This window comes from Anabrus simplex, chromosome 5 (genome assembly GCF_040414725.1).
Source record: "Anabrus simplex isolate iqAnaSimp1 chromosome 5, ASM4041472v1, whole genome shotgun sequence".
NCBI lineage: Eukaryota > Metazoa > Arthropoda > Insecta > Orthoptera > Tettigoniidae > Anabrus > Anabrus simplex.
In genome coordinates, this window is record NC_090269.1 from 241,918,202 (window position 1) to 241,939,073 (window position 20,872).

General features: G+C 37.6%; 1 protein-coding gene across 1 annotated transcript in view; it reads right to left on the reverse strand.

The window, feature by feature from the left end:
- Positions 1–20,872, reverse strand: part of Roc1a (Regulator of cullins 1a) — a 119,526-nt gene that overhangs the window by 604 nt on the left and 98,050 nt on the right. The gene's annotated exons all lie outside the window — the stretch shown is intronic.

Genomic DNA, 20,872 nt, shown 5'->3' on the forward strand with positions numbered 1-20,872 from the left:
GAAGTCTGACTCTTCAAAAAATGGTACTGGTAAAAAAGAAAGGGCTACGAAGGGCCTGAAAATTAATGACCCCCATGGCTCAAAACCTAACACTACCAGGGCCAAAAATGAGCTGACCAAAGAAGGTTGAACAGAAAAGAAAAAGCAAGGAAGCAGGCACAAGTGGAAGCAACGCCATTCTTGGGTAAGTGTCCCACCATGCAAAGCGATAACTTAGCCTTGTATATGAGCTGCTATATGGTTCAAACTGATGAACTTAGTCCTATGCAAGCCCCCTCTCTTCTTTTTTCTATGTTTATGTGACTTTTTTCTTATTCTACACTTTCCAAAACAAGACAATGTCTCTCAAGATGGGTCCCTCAATGAGTAAGCAAACTGATAAAGACAGGGAGCAGGGATTGATGAGAAAAGAATCTGAAAGTAGGATTGAATATAATAATTTATTTCATATGACAGCATGAAGGACACTGTGTTAATGGATGTGTTAATTATCAATGGGGTCTGTCGACACAGCCCCCTGTGGGAAAGGGGAACTTCTCTATTAAAATAGAAAGAACCATAATACTACTTACTAATTATAATCAACACTTTCAACGTTCTGGATCGACATTTATCATTAGAAGCAATCTGCCTACTTTTAAAGTCCATCCACTACAATGAACGAGATGTTTCACTAAACTAACATAATGAACTTTCAAATCAACATAAGACTAGTTCTATTTCTAATAACTACATTGTTAATTTCAACCAAACTGAAGCAAGATTACTCTATGACAGACACTACATAATGTGTTTAAAAACAATCTTTTCATGTATACATGTTTTTCATTTTAATATATCATTTAACACATTTTATCATTTTTTAAATATCATTTCAATGTTTGCAATTGGCCAAAGACAACCTAATAGGATCAAAACATGTATCAGACTTTTATATGATTAAAGTTTATCACTTGATTTGAGTGTTAGGCTTCGATCACATTGGAGGCACGCTTGTGCAAGAAATTTGGTGGCGCGCGTGTGCACATATAAACAAAATCTGCAGGAAAGCGACAGAAACAAGTGGTGACTTGTCCATCACTGCTCACACTGCCCGCCACAAGCAAGTGCACGCTTGCGCAAGCTTGATCCGACTCCACTTCGAAACAAAAATATTTGTTTTGTAATTGCAAGCGTGCGTGATCTCAGTTGATTTCTGACCATCGAGGCTTCTCTTCAGGTGATACACACTTTCGGAAATGAGATTGCTTCCTTATTCTAGATATGACTCTGTCCAGTATATAGTAGAAAGTGTCCGGTATCATTCTTAAGTATTCAAAAAAATTTACCAGGCTGTCTAAGCAAATCGTCGAATATTTGTGCGTACTCTCCATCTTTCTCTCTGTCCAAAAAATACTCGTTCACCCACTCTTCCCTAATTTCCTGCTCATCCAAAAATAAAAACTTTAAAACACCATTTTCCAAAACAATGTCTTCATCGCCTGACATCTCCATTTTGACTGACCTGCTTGCCTTTAGTGTGAGTACATTGCTGTTCACACCAGCTTGCGCACGCGCGCGCCACAAAATTACTTGCACAAGCGTGCCTCCAATGTGATCGAATCCTTACTCTTTTATGTATTGAAAGGTGGACCCGTAAAAAAAATTCTTTAAGATTAAAAACCAAGTACATTGCACCATGGAATAATGATGGTATAATCGAATACATATAACTGCTAATTCAATTATTTAATTTTCTTCAATTTTTTTATGATGATATTTTTTGTTTAAAGGGGCCTAACAGCTAGGTCATCGGCCCCTAATGGTACGAAGCGTAACAAAATGCAAATTAAAACTTTGAAATGTATCCACTGACTAGAATCTAAAACGAATGATGATTGAGAAAATGATTGTGAAACAAAAACAATCAGTGGATCCAATTCACAATGTCTTAATTACTGGGATGATGCTTATTATCTAAAGGGATCCAAAATCCAGGTCACCGACCCCTCACAATCGTACTAATCACTAGTAAAACAAAACCATTGTGTTCTTCCCACAGTGGTAACGTAGACTCATGGTGTTTCTCGCAAGGTGGTACTAATCACAGGTAATGTAAACCCATGCCACTCGCACGTAGCACAAACCTATGGCATTTCGCACATAAGGGCACCATTCACAAGCAATGCAGACCCATGGTGCTCCTCACCTAGGTATACTAATCATGGGGTCGCTCACATAGTGGTACTAATCGTAGGCAATGCAGACCCATGGTGCATCACACATAATGGTAATGCCCACAGGCAACACAATCCCATGGTGTTCCTCACATAATACTACTCTCTGGCAACATAGACCAATGGTTTTCCTCAAATAGTGGTAATAATCACGGGCATCAGCCAAACCTGTGGTGTTTCTCACATAGTAGTACTAACTGCAGTCAATGTAGATCCATGGTGTTGCACATAATGTGGTACTACTCATAGGTAATGCAGACCATACTGAACACACCGGAACAGACCAGTGGAATACACATGACCTCTTTCACAAGCAACACTCAGACCCATAATGTTCCGCATAGAATGGTACTACTCCTATATAACTTAGACCCTTGCAAGGTGGTATTAGTCGCAAGTAACGCAGACCCATGGTGTTCCACACATAATGGTACTAATCACAAGTAATCTCATGGTTTTAATGTCATTATCCCTTGGTCGCCCCTTTTAGTCTTCTCCTACGACAGGCAGGGGATACCGTGGGTGTAGTCTACATCTGCGTCCCCCACCCACATAGGGTAAAGAGAGAGAGGGAGAGAAGAGGAAAAAGAAGGGATCCGACACTTCGAAAAAGGAAGCACCAGACAAAGAAAGAGAAGGGCCATGAAGGGCGTGAAAAAAAAAAAAAAAGATTCCCTAGGCCTCGAATGTTCTAATACCACCGGGGTTGGAAAAGAACAAGAGTTGACCAAGGGAGGTTGGACAGGATAGATGAAAGTGTGGAACCTGGCACAAGTAAGTGGAAGCAAGTGGAGCTAAGGGCCCTGTGGTTGCCAACCCACGCTCCCAAGTTGAGAACCCCTGGAGCTCCTTTTAGTTGCCTTTTATGACAAGCAGGGGATACCGTGGGTGTATTCCTCATCTGCGACCCCCACCCACAGGGGGTTTATTTATTTGATTATTCATTTGAAATTCCATTAGAATGAATGAGGTAATCGAATAGGGAATGCTTTCAAAATAATCGTATGAAAAGTAATACAAACGTTGTCATCACTCATCAATCTCATCAAAGGGAAATTAAAATTTCCTATCTCCATTCCCTTACATGAAGTGTAATGGTGGAAGGATTGGTCTCTGATAAGCCTTTTGAGAATAACTAGTAGTGCTCCACACGTGCGAATGAGTTATGAACTCGGATCCCATTACTTAAAATTCATAGATAAATATACTGCATCACGTGCCCACATGCCCATGCGATTATGCGATGTACAATGCTAGTGTTAACTACTTGGCTCATGAAATTTATCAAGGCATAAATTAAATTTTTCCATAATTTTCTCTAAAAGGCAAAGTTGCTAGGTGCTACCCTTGAAATTCTGTCGCTGACTTAAAAAAGACTCCAGATTGCTAGAGTTTGTAACACTGATGATATTTTGTGATGGTGGTTCATTCTCCAGCCAAGAAAATGTGTAAATAGTCAATACAAAAATAAAAAGGTGGTGGTGGTTGCGATTAGTCTGCTGTTTTGAGAGAACTGCAACTGGGCAACCATCCTCTGATAATAGTAACCAGAGGAAAAAATTGAAGGTGTCAAACACTTCAAAAAATGAAGGTATTGGCCAAGGAAATACAAGGGCCATGAAGGGTGTGAAAAGAACAAGAACTGACTAAGGAAGGTAGGTTAGGATAATTGAAAGTAAGGAGCCTGGCACAAGTGAGTGGAAACAACACCTAGATTTCAGCTAAGGACCCTGTGGTCACCAACTCTCGCTCACTCACTCAATCACTGATAAGCATTTAGGGCAGTCGTCCAGGTGGCAGATTGCCAATCAGTAGTTTACCTAGTCTTTTCTTAAATACAGTAATTTAATAAATCCTTGAGGGCCCTTTCAGTCACCTCTTATGACAGGCAGGGGATACTGTGGATGTTATTCTACCGCCCCAACCCTCATGGGAAAATAATGGTTGGTGAATGAGGCAGAGCTGTATTATTATTATTATCATTATCATCATCATCATTGTACCGGGAGGTACACCCCAACTACACACATTCAAAAGAAGCGCCTTAATGAACTATCTATCCAACCAAACGTGAAACTGCTTCTGCAGGAAGTTGGGACAGTAATCAGAAGATGTCACTTCTGAATAACTGAGAAGTTTGTCATTTCTAAGTTTTCTAAACTCATTGGATTTATTATGGTTTTGTTTTGGTGTACTTCTAGAAGTTTAAAATTTCCTCCATAGATGTCATTACAAAAACTCTGGTGCAAGGTAGAATAACTTGTAATTTAAAGTAGTTTTGTGTTTATAGGTTTTCATAACTGAATCAATGTTCATTTATTTTTGGGTTGGCAACACTTCTTTTTCATTCCGCCAGTTTTGAATCTGGCCAATTAGAAATTTCTGTAATTATTTTTCAGCCTATCACAGGCTTCTTGTCGCTCTTTGAATTGTCCAATAAAAATTGAGGGGGTGTGTCCGGATTAGTCCAGAATCCTCTCGAACCTTCCCTTCGGGTATATAAGCTGCGGCTCTTCTGGCTACCTTGTCATTTGATCGCCGAATTTCTAAGAGCGTGTGTTAAGACAGGAGGCAGTTCATCAGCCCACGTAATGGTCATCAGTTTTATCTCTCTGTAGCTACCACCGCCGACTTACACGAAGGGAAGGTTCAAAGTTCTAACTATGTAACCACCTTTTTCTAAAATGTAAATTTTCTTCCGGCTAATGTAAAGTTTCATAAAGTCTTAAACTCTAAATCGGGGATAGAGAGTGCGAAACCCTCTCGAGTTCCCCTTCAACTTGGTTTGAGGCGACTACGATTTTTGCAGCTGTCTTTCTTTCTCTTAATGCATTAAATTAACCTTCTTTCGAGTCACCTCAGTAGCTTGGGATTAACCCCTGTATAATCGGGTCGAGAGCCCAGTTAGGATTTTATACTTCATTATCTAGGAGTGCAAGTGTACGCCTCCATTCATTTTGTGTTTGGGCCAGTAATCTAACCCTGTTCTTTTTCCACGAAGGCCCAGTAGTGTGGGTAACAGATACCCGTGTGTAAAAGTAATTTCTTGTAAATCGTGCCTAGAGACGCCAGAGAGTAAGATTTTAGATGTAATGTTGCCTTGAGTAGGCTGTATGAAATTTGATGATGTTGGAGAGCAAGTAAGCTCTTTTCTAAGTTTTCTGTAATCATGCCTCTGGAAGGCTAGAGATTGTAACTTTTGGAGCAAAGTGCTCTTGAACTGGGGATTTCTGCCCTTGCCTAAATTATACCTCATTTACGAAATTGTAAATTTGCAAACTAGGAGCTTGAAGCCCAAATTTGTTAAAGTTCTGAATCTTGGATTTTCCAATTCTTGAAATTGTCATTGTACCTGTAACCTCATTATTTCACTGAGTGAAAAAATTGTTAAGTTTGTGATTTAAAGAGAAATATAACCTTTGTTAAAGTTTTAGATTAATTTTTCATATATAGTAGTTTGACCCATTCCACCAAGCACCTTCTTTCACCTCCTTCTGCTCCACGGATAACTCCGTAACAATCATGATCACCATCAAAATACTCCGCTCTTTTAAAGATATTTATTTTTTCACTTTGACATAAAATTAAAGAAGGTATACTGCTTGCTGCTAGTTAAAATTGTGAATTGGTGGTGCTAGGGCTTATTTCCATTATGTGCTCAGAAGATGCCATTTACTTAAATAAGGAACTTCATTTTACAGATATTAAAGATTAAGACAACTCATTTACTCATTTAGTTTCAACATTTGGTGATTCTTTTGAAGGAAAAAAAAAAACAAAAAAACAACACTGTCTGCAAGAATTCATCTATTCACTTATTTAAATCAATTATCCATTCGGGACACTTAAACCGAAAACTTCATGACGTATCCGATTATTCTAAGTAATACAACTGAATGATATCTGAAACTCATTCGATTATTTTATTTGATTAAATAATCGGATTGAGTGCCAACTTTCGAAAGTAAAAAAATTAGATCTTTTTTGTGGCATATCCCAAAATGTTACAACTCATTATTGACGACATAACTTTGAAGAACATTTAACACATTATACTTACTCAATTACATAATTTTTCTTATTTATTTATAAATACTGAAATACCTTGTTTTTTGCTATCTGTTTTATGTCGCACCGACACAGAGAGGCCCCTTTTTCTTCAGCAGTCCTTGTACTAATTTTGGCTTTTATTATTTTTTAGGTCAAACATCTCGTTCCGCATTGAACGGCGGATCTTTACCACCTATTTCTTAGAATCTGACCTTCATGTGCAACATTGCCCTTTGTGTTAAGAACATCAAGTGGAAGTTTTTTAATGGCATCAATGTACCTTGTTTTAACATTAATCATATTATGTGCACAACTTAATCTTAAATGTCATTGCTACTACACAATGTTGTCTGACTATTAGAACTTCTGTATTTCTAAGAATCTTCTTCAGCATCAAGATCAATTAACTAGAAACATTCCTTAGCGGCATCCAATTGCCTTATACTTAATGTATTGTGTACACAATTCAAATATTTTAATATCGTTGTGACCACCTTTATCTTCAGTTTTAACTTTGTAACGGTACTTTACAATATTCAAAATCTGTCTAATTTTAACTCTCACGTGTTCATTTAATGTCATTGTCTTGTACATTGTTTTTGGGCATTTCTAGTGACTTCACCATGTTCGCAGGCACCCAAGACGTGTGCAAGAGTTTCTATCTCACTGTGGCAACAGCAACAGCGGTTGCCACCTTGGGACCTGGCTCGTAATGCCCAGATTGGATAAATGGTTAGCAATGATTTTCGAGTGAATCTTTCCATTTACTGCTCGATAATCCTTCAGGATTTGTCACCCATTTGTTGGTTGCCGTATGTTCCTTCAACAGAATAACTCCTTTGCCCTAATGAAGTAAGGAACATCACCTTTCATATTCTTTCAAGCGCAGGTCTTGTCCGAACCGTTGAGCACTTACAAGTTCTGAACTGGACTGTTTGCTGCATAGATCTAGTTTATGCAAACATTCATCTATTTCAGCACTGATATTTCATCTGTGGACCACATGAACGTTATTAGAGCTGGTAGAGACGTGACGTATATTGATGTGTTGGAGGTATGCTTCCCAGGTAGCTCTGAAGAGCCCAAGCACTTTATATTTCTTTGGATAATACAACATGCTGTCTGGAATATCTGCTGGTAGTTGTAATATTTCTTTCAGCAGGGTCCTTATTAGTACATCAGCATTCGAGAGAAATTTTCAGTTTTGCAATATATAAATATATACACACACATTATGCCTTTGCTGGCAGGACCTAGTGTTTACAGTGCACTATGTCTTCTGGTACGGGCTAGAGCAACTTTGTTACTTTCATTGATCTGTCTCTGTCTTATACTTGGCTTTGACAATATGAAAGTGACTGAGGTATGAGCGATGCTAGTAATGCCATTCCTTCTGCAGCCAGTTCCTGCTATAAGTGGTATGAAAATGTTGCTCATAGGGTCGGTTGGTACATGCATTTCAGTGGGCTTGGCATACTGATATGTAATAGCAACTTCTGGCTTGGTGAGGAAAGCAACGGGAAACCACCTCGTTCCTCATTTCCCTAGTACGCCTCTTCAGTGATGCCTAGGCCATCTATGACAGATGATAGCGGAGCTGTTGACGATCCAACCAGCCTTAGGGCTGAATACTGAAAACACACACACACACGTTGAACAGTCCCCCATCGAAACTATATCTGACCTTTACACCTTGGTTGTCTGTAGATGTTTCACATAGCATGGCAGCTACAGGGTGTATCCGTGATGAAGTTAATTCAGGGAGGATGGACGGCAAAGAGATAAATTTTAGATAAGGAACCATACTCCGGAAATGATAAGAGTCAAACGTTAAAATATTGCGACCCCTGCTGCAGCTCTTTTATCCTGTGTAAATCCACTGTAAATCAGTGTATTTATCAATTTATTTTGTCCCTTGTAATTTCTTTTATGTCTCAGTAATTACGGCAACATTGATTTCTTTCTTAGCTAACTCTCTTTCCAGTTCTTCTTCTTTGGCTTTTATGCCTCTCATGTTCCAAGTTCCCAACTTTAATGTATCTCTAATTCCAAATCGTTTGTCCTTTGATCTTGTCTTTGTCGTCATCATAGAATCCGTCCGGTTATTCACCTGAGATTTATGAGCGAAGTAAGTTTTTAAGTTGAAGAGTTCCAGCGACTCTTCTGTCGGGGTTACCATACCTTAGCCAAGGGACCCATTTTTTTTTTACGTCGCACCGACACAGATAGGTCTTAAGGCGACAATGGGGTAAGAAAGGCCTAGGAATGGGAAGGAAGCGGGCATGGCCTTAATTAAGGTACAGCCCCAGCATTTGCCTGGTGTAAAAATGGGAAACCATGGAAAACCGTCTTCAGGGCTGGCGACAGTGAGGTTCGAACCCACTATCTCCTGGATGCAAGCTCACAGCTGCGTGCTCCTAACTGCAGGCCAACTCGCCCGGTGGACCCAGTTTTGAAGTGCCAGGTACTCATCCTTACCCATCCTTATAAGGGGTAGGATTTGCTGACTATATTAACAGATGGACTGTCAACTAAAGCATTTCTTGAGTTTTAATTGCAGCACTTACTCAACATCAGTGCAATCCCCAAGGCTCAACAACCAGCCATTGACCCTTCTCCTTTATCTGGGCTTGGAACCAGCACTAGAAAATCATAGTCATTCCTAGTGGTGGAGTTAGATATGATCTTCTGTGTAAGGCAAATCCAGGAAAAATGTAGAAAGCAACAGTCTCCTTTATACCTAGTGTTCTATGACCTGGTAAAGGCTTTCAACTGAGTCCCGAGACCAGTTATGTGGACAGTACTGAAACATTTTGGCTGTCCACAGCATGTTATAGATCTGGTCAAGGCTCTTCATGATAACACATCTGGGCAAATCTTTCATCAAAATATTATCTCTGATCCTTTTCCAATCACTCATGGACTGTGACGATTTTAACGTGTCGTAACCCCTCAGTAACCTTTTGGACTGGGTTCACAAACCCCTGGAAATTTGTGTCGACGAACTTTGTGTATGAACTCTATCCAATGACATTTATTGTGTAATATCTTGGTTGTCTTGTTTGAATTAATTAATCATACTGACTAGCGGTATTATGTGCTACACTCTGGTGGCTAGGCTTGGAACTCTCCGGCTGCCGGAAGTATTCTGTGCGCATGCAAGGAGAAGTAGACGCCACACTTTGTTTGCAGTTAGCATGCCGGCAGTTCGTGTAATATCGCCATGGCGGGCAGACGCGTGTGTTGCACCAGCAATATGTCTGGGAATATTAGCTTTGAGAATGGCTAAATTAAGTCCCTTGTGGGCTTTTGGCTGCCCTACAGACTGATTGTTGGCCTCGAGTAATTTTTGGTGTGGCACAAGCAGATAACTGCATATTTTTCGTCTGTTTGAAAACCATGTGGTGAAGGTATATTACAAGGCAACCTTTCAGCACCACCTCGTACTCATGGATCGAAACTGTAAGTTCTTTTAATTAATTTATTATGTGGAAATTTATCCTCGAGGAAGATGGAAAGTCTTCAAAAAACCTCCTGCTCCGATGTGAGAAAAGTTACTCATTTTGGTAATAATAATAATAATAATAATAATAATAATAATAATAATAAACTGTGTAACGACTGCATGTGTGTTACATCGCAATGTAAACAGGAAGAAGCTACAGCTTAGTGTTATAGCAGAAAAGTTTGCTTTCTTTCTTTATTCGTGTCAGAAGTATCAACTTTACTTATAGATATTTAACAAAAAGCAACAAGATATCTACATTCCTACTATACAAATATACAAGTCTATTATACAATCACAGATAGAGCAGCAATATTCAAGAGCTAGATGATGCTTGCCCAGTATTGGGCGACGTCAATAGCGTTGGGGGAGGCTGCAATCAAGTCTTTCATAGAGCACATTGAAGGACATAAAACACACTGACATAGATGTTGGATCGTCTGCTGCTCTCCGCAATCACAAAGTGATGAATCACTTGAGAAGCCCCACTTCCGCAAGTTTACTTTGGTTCTGCCGACTTCTGTACGGAGTCTGTTAAGGGCTTTCCATACTGTCCACTTCTCCTGGTGTCCACATGGAAGACTTTCCTTTGGCTCTATCCAGTTGCAAAGGTGGTGGATTCTTTCTTTCCACATTGTGACTCTAGCATGCTGTGGACTGAAATTATATTGCTTTAAGCTTAAACATGTTTTCTGTAGGTTAAAATTTCTGGAAATTTCTGTTTCGGCAAAGCAATCGCAAGATTTTGTTTGAAATTCAATCTTGGTTAATAATTTATTTTTGGCCTTTGGTTCTTGTCAATTATTGTTTCGCTCAGTTCATTCGGTCTCTTATTTTATTTTTCTGGTTCATGGGCATTTTTCCTGTATTAATTGTGTCCTCATGGACATGCTTTTGTTGTTGTTGCCTTAGCAAAGTTTTTTGTTGACGTGATTGTTAGGCGAACTGGAATTTTAAATGGAGGCATGGCCTTTTGCTTGGTACATTCTTAATGTGGATGTTTTGACTTTCGTGTGCTCTAAGTGAATAGTTACCTTGTATTTTCTTGCCTTTTACCTTTTTCTTCTCTGGTAAATTGGAAACCTGTGTCGTGTGTTCGGGGTGTTTTAAAATACTAACTCATGCGAAGGCTTGCCGTGCTGAAAAGGTTTTACGGGAGAGAATGTTACTTCAACCTTGGATTAATTAATTAATTTTTAGAGTTTAGGTTTAATTATTAGCTTAGGCGACCGGTCGATAGGAAGTTTTATTTCTTTTGTGCCATTAATGTTTTAATCGAGGTCAGCATATTATTTATTTTATTTTAAAACCAATCTTATCGTATTGCTTGGTTCTCCACCTGTTAATTTAAATCATTCCACTATTAAGAGTCTTGGAGTTTGGTCACAATTTATTAATGTTAACTGAAGAATTTTAAAGAAATTGATTTCTTGCTGAGTTTCTGTTTTCTTCCTTGATTTATTGCAAGTTTGTTTTCTTTGAAAGGTGGATTAAAAATCATTTATTTTTACAAATGGTGGGATTCATTCATTCAACTTTTCAATGAGGCACTGTCACTGTTACTTTTAAAATATTATATTCTGACCACGGCCTTTTCCTGAGTCCAGCAGTTTCCTTACGTAAGTGTATTTTCCTCCTGTTTGATGTTGTATCGTGCATTGTTTTTTCCCTTGTCCCCCTTGCCCTTCTATGTGTTCGTTTTAACTTCCCTTTCGGGGCGAACACGCTAACAACTTTCTCTCCAGGGCTCTCTCTCTCTCTCTCTCTCTCTCTCTCTCTCTCTATTTCTCTCTCCCCCTGGTGGGTAAGGTTATGAACCCATCATCCATAGGTTGTTTCGGGTACCTAGAGGATGGTGTTGGTTTGAGATTGAACCAGGGATATGTGCTTGCTCCAACACTTCACTCTTTATTTACAGGGTGTATCCGTGATGATGTTACAAACTTTGAGGAATGGAGGAGGACAGCAAATGGATCGATTTGAGATAAGGAACTGTACTCCGGAAACGTTTGAGTCAGAAGTTACTAATAATTGTTTCAATAATTTATTTTTCCTCCCCATCTAAATGCAACAGTGTACGCAGTGGTGTTCAGAGATGTACTACCCATATTCCTGGAATCCCACTTGCCCTTTGTAAAAAAATAGAAAGATGTTCCACCTATTCAATACAATAATATTGTTGCACAAATTAATGTAGCAACATGTTTAATATGTTATGGGACCGGTTTCGACATATGTCCATGTCATCAGCCGTTACAAAAATGGCAAGAAGTCAACACAATTGTAACACTTATGACACTTTTCTTGAAGAATTAAAAATAGAAGTTCATGTAGCACTTTTGAGTTAAGATTAGATATCTTAGGTTCTTGAGCACTCTTGCTGTAGTTCTTGAGGTTAAAAAATGATGCAGTATAATTCACATATTGTTGTTATTCAAGGAATAAAATTTGTTGCTAGGTAACAAATGATATGATTTTGTTTTAGTACTTCAAAAGGTGGAATAGTGGTATATATAAAAACTCTTAGAATGTGAGACTATTAGTACTAATATGGATTTTATGAGATCTAAGGAAAATAAAATAAATTAAAAATAAGAAATAGAAAAGTGAAAATGGTAAGGTAAGTAATATTATGTGGCTCATTTTAATTTAGCCTTGTCATGAAGTACAAGAGGAAGTAAGAACTGAAAATTGAACATAAGTAAGGGATAGGAGGGGCTAAGGGAGAAAGGGGAGTAGTTTAGGTGGGTCAGGGGGGTGTTGTGACAAGGGCAAGTAGCGTGAGAAGGTGTTGTGTATTACGTGGAAGATTGAACGCCTACTTGTCAACTTGAAGCTTTTGAAAACTAAGATAAGGAAGTCAAAAAGAATGTTCGGTTTTTTAGACAAATTGTTAAGGTTTTGGTTAGGATTAAAATATTGATCAAGGTGTATTAAACAATTTTCAGTGATATCAAGAAGAGGGCCTTTGTTTCGGGTACTGATAATTTCAATGTCTTGGTCTAACGTAGTGAAATGATGTTTTACGTCTTGCATGTGTTGCCCTATTGCTCAAAATTTATTGTATTTCATCGCGTTAACATGTTTTGAATATCTAATTTTGAAGCTGCGTCCAGTTTGTCCAATGTAAGAAGAAACTGTATACGCCAGATTTTGAAAATATATTAGTTCTGTTTATAGATTTGGAGTTATAAATCACATCCATGTTACTATTGTTAGTTCGAAAGAAAATTTTGGAATTATGTTTTTTGAAGATATTAGCAATGCAGTAGACGTTTTCATTGAAAGTGAAGGTAGAGTAAGCTGCTGGTATAGGATTGTCATTTGATAGCGTTGTATTTGTTCGGTGTTTAAATTTATTGATTATTTGTTCAATAAAAAATCTGCTGTAACCATTAAATTTAGCGATGCAATGTATGATATTAAGTTATTTATTTAAATTTTCTTTAGATAAAGGTATTTTGAAAGCGCGGTTAACCATACTGTTGTAAGTGGCACATTTATGCGATTGTGGGTGTGAGGAAACATGGATGTGATTTATAACTCCAAATCTATAAACAGAACTGATATATTTTCAAAATCTGGCGTATACAGTTTTAAGTGCAACACCTGTGATTCTTCTTACATTGAACAAACTGGACGCAGCTTCAAAATTAGATATTCAGAACATGTTAACGCGATAAAATACAAGAAATTCTCAGCAATAGGACAACACATGCAAGACGTAAAACATCATTCCACTACGTTAGACCAAGACATTGAAATTATCAGAACTCTAAACAAAGGCCCACTTCTTGATATCACTGAAAATGGTTTAATACACCTTGGTCGATGTTTTAATCCTAACCAAAACCTTAACAATTTGTCTGAAAAACCGAACATTCTTTTTGACTTCCTTATCTTAGTTTTCAAAAGCTTCAAGTTGACAAGTAGGCGTTCAATCTTCCACGTAATACACAACACCTTCTCACGCTACTTGCCCTTATCACAACACCCCCGACCCACCTTAAACTACTCCCTTTACCCCCTCCTACCTATGTTCAATTTTCGGTTCTTACTTCCTCTTGTACTTCATGACAAACCTAAATTAAAATGAGCCACATAATATTACTTACCTTACCATTTTCACTTTTCTATTTCTTATTTTTAATTTATTTTATTTTCCTTAGATCTCATAAAATCCATATCAGTACTAATAGTATCATATTCTAAGAGTTTTTATACATACCACTATCCACCTTTTGAAGTACTAAAACAAAATCATATCATTTGTTACCTAGCAACAAATTTTATTCCTTGAATAACAACAATATGTGAATTATACTGCATCATTTTTTAACCTCAAGAACTACAGCAAGAGTGCTCAAGAACCTAAGATATCTAATCTTAACTTAAAAGTGCTACATGAACTTCTATTTTTAATTCTTCAAGAAAAGTGTCATAAGTGTTACAATTGTGTTGACTTCTTGCCATTTTTGTATCGGCTGATGACATGGACATATGTCGAAACCGGTCCCATAACATATTAAACATGTTGTTACATTAATTTGTGCAACAATATTATTGTATTGAATAGGTGGAACATCTTTCTCTTTTTTTTTCCTTGACCTAAGAAAAATTTTCCCTGACTCACGAAAACTGAGTGGCAAGTTCATTCGCCAAACAGCATGTTTAACGAGGAACAAAACAAGGAAATTCCAGCCTCCGCCATTCCCATAGCTGGCCTAATTCTCTCTCCACTGCCTTTTTTTACAATTGTTTATGGAAAAACAAGTAGGCCTAACATATACCTTTATCTTACCATTTCCAAGGAACAAAGTACAACTAACTTATCAATAGAGTAATTCAAATACGAAAATAAAATTATTTTGCCACAGCAATCTAATACTATTTCATGTGAATTTAAAGCACTCTTATCAATAGTAATTAACTTGTGTTTCTAATGCAGGCAAATATAATGAATTCCAATTAGTCTAGGTCTATATTCAAAACAGTTTTCAAATCTGAAGACAAATCAGTCATAGGCACCATAGGTTTCTGACTTTGAAATCTTCTGAGGAAAGGTTCAAAATATGGCAAAATACTTCTAAAAGCACTTATTTTTGCCTTAAGTAGTGGATTCTTCACAGCTTCTCAAAGGTATTGAAGGTTTCTGTTGATTTCTTTTTTTTTTTTTCAGTGTGCTCTTTCACAGATTTGTCAATGTGATCAAATATTTTAAGAGCTTGATCAACAAAGCATCCATTTTTCAACCATCTTTTTGCAGTGAACTTGTAAGGAAATACGGTTCTTCTTGTTATGTCTATATATTTAGCACGCCAAGCAGGGCTATCTTTAAAAAGATTGTGCAGAGATCTAAAAAATTAAAAAGGTCCCAGTCAATTTTGGAGATTCCAGTTTTCATGGCTCACTTCACTGTTTATGCCTATATCAAGAAGAGATTATTTTGGCCTTGGGGTTGAGCACTTGCAAATGCTTTTCAAGTTTTTAATAAAACTGAGGTTAACATTCGGCCTATTCATTGAGACTTGCAAAATATTGCCTAAAGGTATGGACAGTCCATGTATAAATCCATCTAATAAGTGACCCGCACTTTCCCTGCCTAAAAATACACTATTCTGATACCTTGTTGCAAATTTTGAAGATTTACATCCCTAAACCTTACACACAAGTCCATTTGTCCTATTTGGACAAATTTGTCTAAAGATTCATCAAGACAAACAACGTAGTCAGAGCACTGTTTTAAGTCATTTTGCAAACTTTCTTTAAAATATGGGGCTAATTCATTATTTACAACATAGGAAGCCTTAGTCTTGCTCATAGTGAAATTGTGAGCAGTTTTACTGTCCGGGAATGCTGCGGAGGTTTCATCACAAGAGTTGAGAAACATCTACCCAGTGACAACCTGGAGAGCCCATATGGCTTCAGTCGATAATACATCATCTATATTCACATTGCACGTCTTTGAACTCCTTTAACTTGTTCCTGGCACTGCTAATTCCTTTGTAGCTGTGGATGTAGTGGTAACTATTAGCTGCGTATCTTCAAGTGGAGATGGAGTAGGTATTCTTTGCAAAGAAAGACATTGTTGGCTGGGAAGACTTAGCTTTCATGTATTTTATATGAGTAGGTCCTTCAGCATGAGAAGTGACTGCTTGTTTGCCAGTATTACTAAGTTTGAATGATTTATAACACACTTTACAATTTGCTGAAGTTGTATCATTTGCCAATATGTCCAACCAACCACTCAGTTCGGGAAACACTTTACTGTCTAGCCAAAGTTTATTAAATGTAAACTGCTTGTTAGCCATTGTCATTAGTTTCAAGAAAGCATCCTAGAACTGAAATCAAAAAGAATAACATAAAAATAGTTGAAAGAAATGACACTAGGGCACAAAAAAATTGTAGAAATTGATGTACACTTCTTGTGAATAAATGCCTGAAAAAGAAATTGCACAATAGCCTGGGTTACAACAGGCTAGAGCCTAAAAATATCCTGTCAAATCCGTAATTGGGGAAGATTTCCCTGACTTTCCATATTTTAAAATCTTTTTCCCTGACTTTCCCGAATGTGGACACTAGGAAACACTGATGGTTGAAATTCCCGACCCCGCCGGGAATTGAACCCGGGGCCCTTGTGACCAAAGGCCAGCACACTAACTATTTAGCCACGGAGCTGGACATATCTTCAAATAACTCGTCATCAGTATTTATGAATAGGTCATGATAGAAAATAATTCCATGGACCTGATTTAAAGTCCAGTGCTCTTCCGCTTGGATGAGAATTTTGCCAAAGCGGTTACACTTGAGTAACTCTGATCCCTCGGCGGCAGAGTATGTCTTTAAAAGTGTGCTACCATTATGACTTTTCTTCACTTCATCAAGCTTCAATCTATCTGCAGAAGATGACAGACTTTACCAACTTGATGTCTCTCCCATTGATTCTGGTAGCAACCATCAACCTGGGGAAGGTGGTACCTACCTTCTTGCATAGAATTCGTTCCCATGGCATTGCACCCCATACAGAATCCAAACTAAAGTACTGGGCGGCGGACCACCCTTGACAGGCTTTGACTGTTTCGCGCCCGTGCCCGGAAGTATCCTCCCTGCATGCCATCGACTCCAATCACAGGCTGCCTCTGTAGCCACAATGCAGCCAATGCATGGAAGATTTTTTTTTTTTGGAAGCTGTTTCACGTCGCACCGACACAGACAGGTCTTATGGCGACAAAGGGACAGGAAGGAGCTAGGAGTGGGAAGGAAGCGGCTGTGGCCTTAATTAAGGTACAGCCCCAGCATTTGCCTGGTGTGAAAATGGGAAACCATGGAAAACCACCTTCAGGGCTGCAGACAGTGGGGTCCGAACCCACTATCTTCCGAACACTGGACACTGGCCGCAATTAAGCGACTGCAGCTATCGAGCTTGGTGGGCATGGAAGGTATTGCCTGGGGTCTGATGTTGAACTGTGTAGACATGTACACTAGCATCAGAAAGTTCGCCCATGACTTTTCACTTACCATGGAAGATAGGGGCTATTTGTTGAAATCACATCAAAGAAAAGTACCAATAGGTTCCACCTTTTCAATACATTATATTATGTGACAGTTTTACATTACAGTTAAACCTTCACATTTTTATACATTCGGGACCGGTTTCGACAGTGTCCCTGTCATCATCAGCCAAGAACAATTAATCGAGGACATTAGACCTTACAATACTTTAGGTATGATATAACAGTGAATATAAAATTATACATTATCTATCTACAAAAAGGTGTGAACATGTCCAGGTAAAAAATCACGATTTAAGAAAAATCATAGTCCTGTAGGGTGTACACTTATAAAATTTCTAATTAAAATAACGTGTTAAAAATCTGCTGTTGTATTATAGCTATAGCAGAGTATGTTTATAGGTGTAAATCTATGAAGTTTTGGCACTCAAGACATATAGCTATGTTTGACAAGTTAAAGGTGTTCAAACATTTAGTTAAATGGTGTTCCACTTAAAATATGTGATGCAGTTCAGCTGAGGTTGTAGTAAATATGTTTGTAGGCTTAATTTTGGTATTTTTATCACTCGAGACATATAGCCATGTGTGACAAGTTAAAAGTTGATAAAACATTTAGTTAATGGTGTTCCACTTAAAATATATGGTAAAGTTCAGCTGAGGCTACAACTTGGACTTGAGGAGCAGATGATTATGTAAAATATCAATATAAGTAGAAATGAACAATTTAAATGGGTCACTGCTTGTTGATGTAGATGATCAGCAAGTCCTATTAAACAATTATACATGTCGACATGTGGTTGTATATCATCTTGCTGAGAAGTAACAAAAGTCCTGGCTGAAATGGTGCTTGTAGATCTTATATTGTAGGTTGTGATTACATAAATTGATTAGAAGGGATCCTGATCCAAGTCGGAACCTATAAGAAATAAAACGCGATATAAAGTTACCGTATTTAAGAAACGAAAGGGAGTTAAATTTCGCGAAGTATTGGTGAATGAAAAACTCACCTCAGGTGCCAAGTTGATGGTAGACGGAACGTAGTGGAACTGACAGGCTGAGGAGAGACGAGGCCTAGAAGGGAGCAGGGAGGGGCGGAGTTACTGAGTTAGGGGAAGGAGGCAACGCGGTAGAGGCGGGACTGTGATCAGGTGGGCGCGTGCGATGGTAGGGGAAATATGTAAGCGTGTTGTGTATTGTTTTGAAGATGGATCGGTTTTTTGGTATTTTAAGAGTGTTCATTATTTTGATAAAAGTGTCAAAAAGTATTGTAGGTTTTTCGGAGAGATCGTTAAGGTTAAAATTTGGGTTATGGTATTGATCGAGTGAGATGTAGAATTGTTCGGTGAAATCGAGTATGGGGCCTTTATTTATTATTTCAATGATGTCTATGTCGTTATTCATACCATAAAATTTATGTTTATAATCATGTATATGTTGGCCTATTGCGGAAAATTTTCTGTATTTTATTGCATTTACGTGTTCAGTATATCTAATTTTGAACGATCTACCGGTCTGTCCAAGGTAGGTGCTGAGACAGTCGTTACAGTGGAATCTGTAGACGCCTGATTTGTCAGAAGGGTTAGAGGTATTGATTGAGTTAGAATTGTATAGGATATCTAAATTTCTGTTATTAGTTTTGAAGGAGATGTTAGTTTTCTGTTTCTTAAATATATTTGTAATTTTGTAAATATTACGGTTGTAGGTAAAGGTTGAAAAAGATTTCGATTTAGTAGCTTCTTTAATTAGGTTCGATTTTGGGCGATGTCTGAATTTGCTGATTATATTTTCTATAAAATTCTTGTTGTATCCATTATGAGCTGCGATATTGCGTATGGTATTTAATTCTTTGTTGAGGTCTGATTTCGACATTGGGACATTAAATGCTCGATGTACTAAGCTATTATAAGTGGCCCGTTTATGGCTTAGGGGGTGAATAGAGTCTTCTTGTATTGTAGTGGCAGTATGTGTAGGTTTTCTGTAGACATTATATTTGAAGGAAGATAGAAGTCTGGTGATAGTGAGATCAAGAAAATTAATAGTATTATTGGCTTCGGATTCCAGTGTAAATTTTATGTCTGTATCAATAGTGTTAAGGTGCGTTAAGGTGGTAGCTGCGTCTGTAGTGCGTTGGTCCATAATAATAAATACATCATCGATATACCTGGACCAAAGATGTATATTGCTAAATGTTGTGTTATTGTCAATTTTTGTATGTTCTAAAAAATCTAAGTATATTTCTGCTAAAATGCCGGAGGCTGGGGATCCCATGGCTAGGCCATCTTGCTTGTATATTATTTTATCGAAGGTGAAGTAGTTGTTATTGATTAAAAGTTTCAAGATAGACATAAAGTCAGTGATCTCAAGTTGACTAAGTTGACTATGGTTATGCAAATTTTGAGGGATAATTTTAAGAAGTTTTTCTGGTTTAATACTGGTGTACATATTAGTGATATCAAACGAATGTAAAGAATGGTATGGTTGAAGTGTAAAGTCATCCAGTTGTTTGATAAGTTGTAGTGTATTCTTGATAGATTTCCTAGACTTAAAGGTGTAGTGTCTTTTAAGAAATTGTTGGGTGAATTGTGCTACTTTGTACAATGGGCTCGGTCTGTAGTTTACTATAGGACGTATCGGGACATTAGGTTTATGTATTTTAGGTTGTGCTTTAACGGTGGGAAGTCCTGGGTTCATTTTAATTAGTTTGCTTTTTTCACTGTCGGTTAAAAGAAATGATGTGTTTTTAAGCGTCTGTTTTAATTGCCGTTGGATGGTTTGTGTAGGATCTTTGTTAATTATTGTAAAAGTGCTGTCTGTGAAAAACATTTTGGTTTTGGATACATATTCTGTTTGATTCATAATAACAGTGGTGTTGCCTTTATCTGCTTTCGTGACGATAGTATGAGTATCTTTAATTTTATTTTTAAGTTGAATGATTTTATTTCTATCTTCGAGTTGAGATTTGGTCATGCTTTGGGTAGGTGATGTAAAGGTTTTCTTAAGCTGTTTGTTGGCTTCGTGTCTGAGTTCATCTTGTATATCATGAGGCATATTCTTTATCGCTGTTTCCGTTTCTACTATTAGTGTTTTTGCAACATTTAATGGGTTATAATTAGGCCAGTTGTGTTTAGGGCCTTTTGACAAAATAGTGATCTCTTCATCATCGAATGTTGTATTAGATAAATTGATGAAAGGAGGGTGAAAGTCAGCTATAGGGTGACTGGCAGTGTTTGGGTTGATCAGGTTATTAGATGGTTTGTTGGTTATGGAAGATCTGTTGAGGAGGGTTTGAAATTTGTTATCTAATGTGGACTGTTTTTGGACAAGCAAAGTGGATAGTTTACTGTAAATTTTCTCTTGGAAAATGTTCCATTGTGAGTCTGATAACAACATGGCAACTTCGAGGTGGGTTTCATACAATCGGTTGTTTAAGAGTGATTTTTTCTTATGTAGAAATTTCAATTCATTTTTGAGCCATAATTTGTTAGTTTTACGGTTAACTTTATATTGATGTGGTAAAACATGTTTCTTATTGTTATTTTTTAGAAAGTTTGGAGTCAGATCGTAGGCGATACATTTCTTTAAGAAGTCTA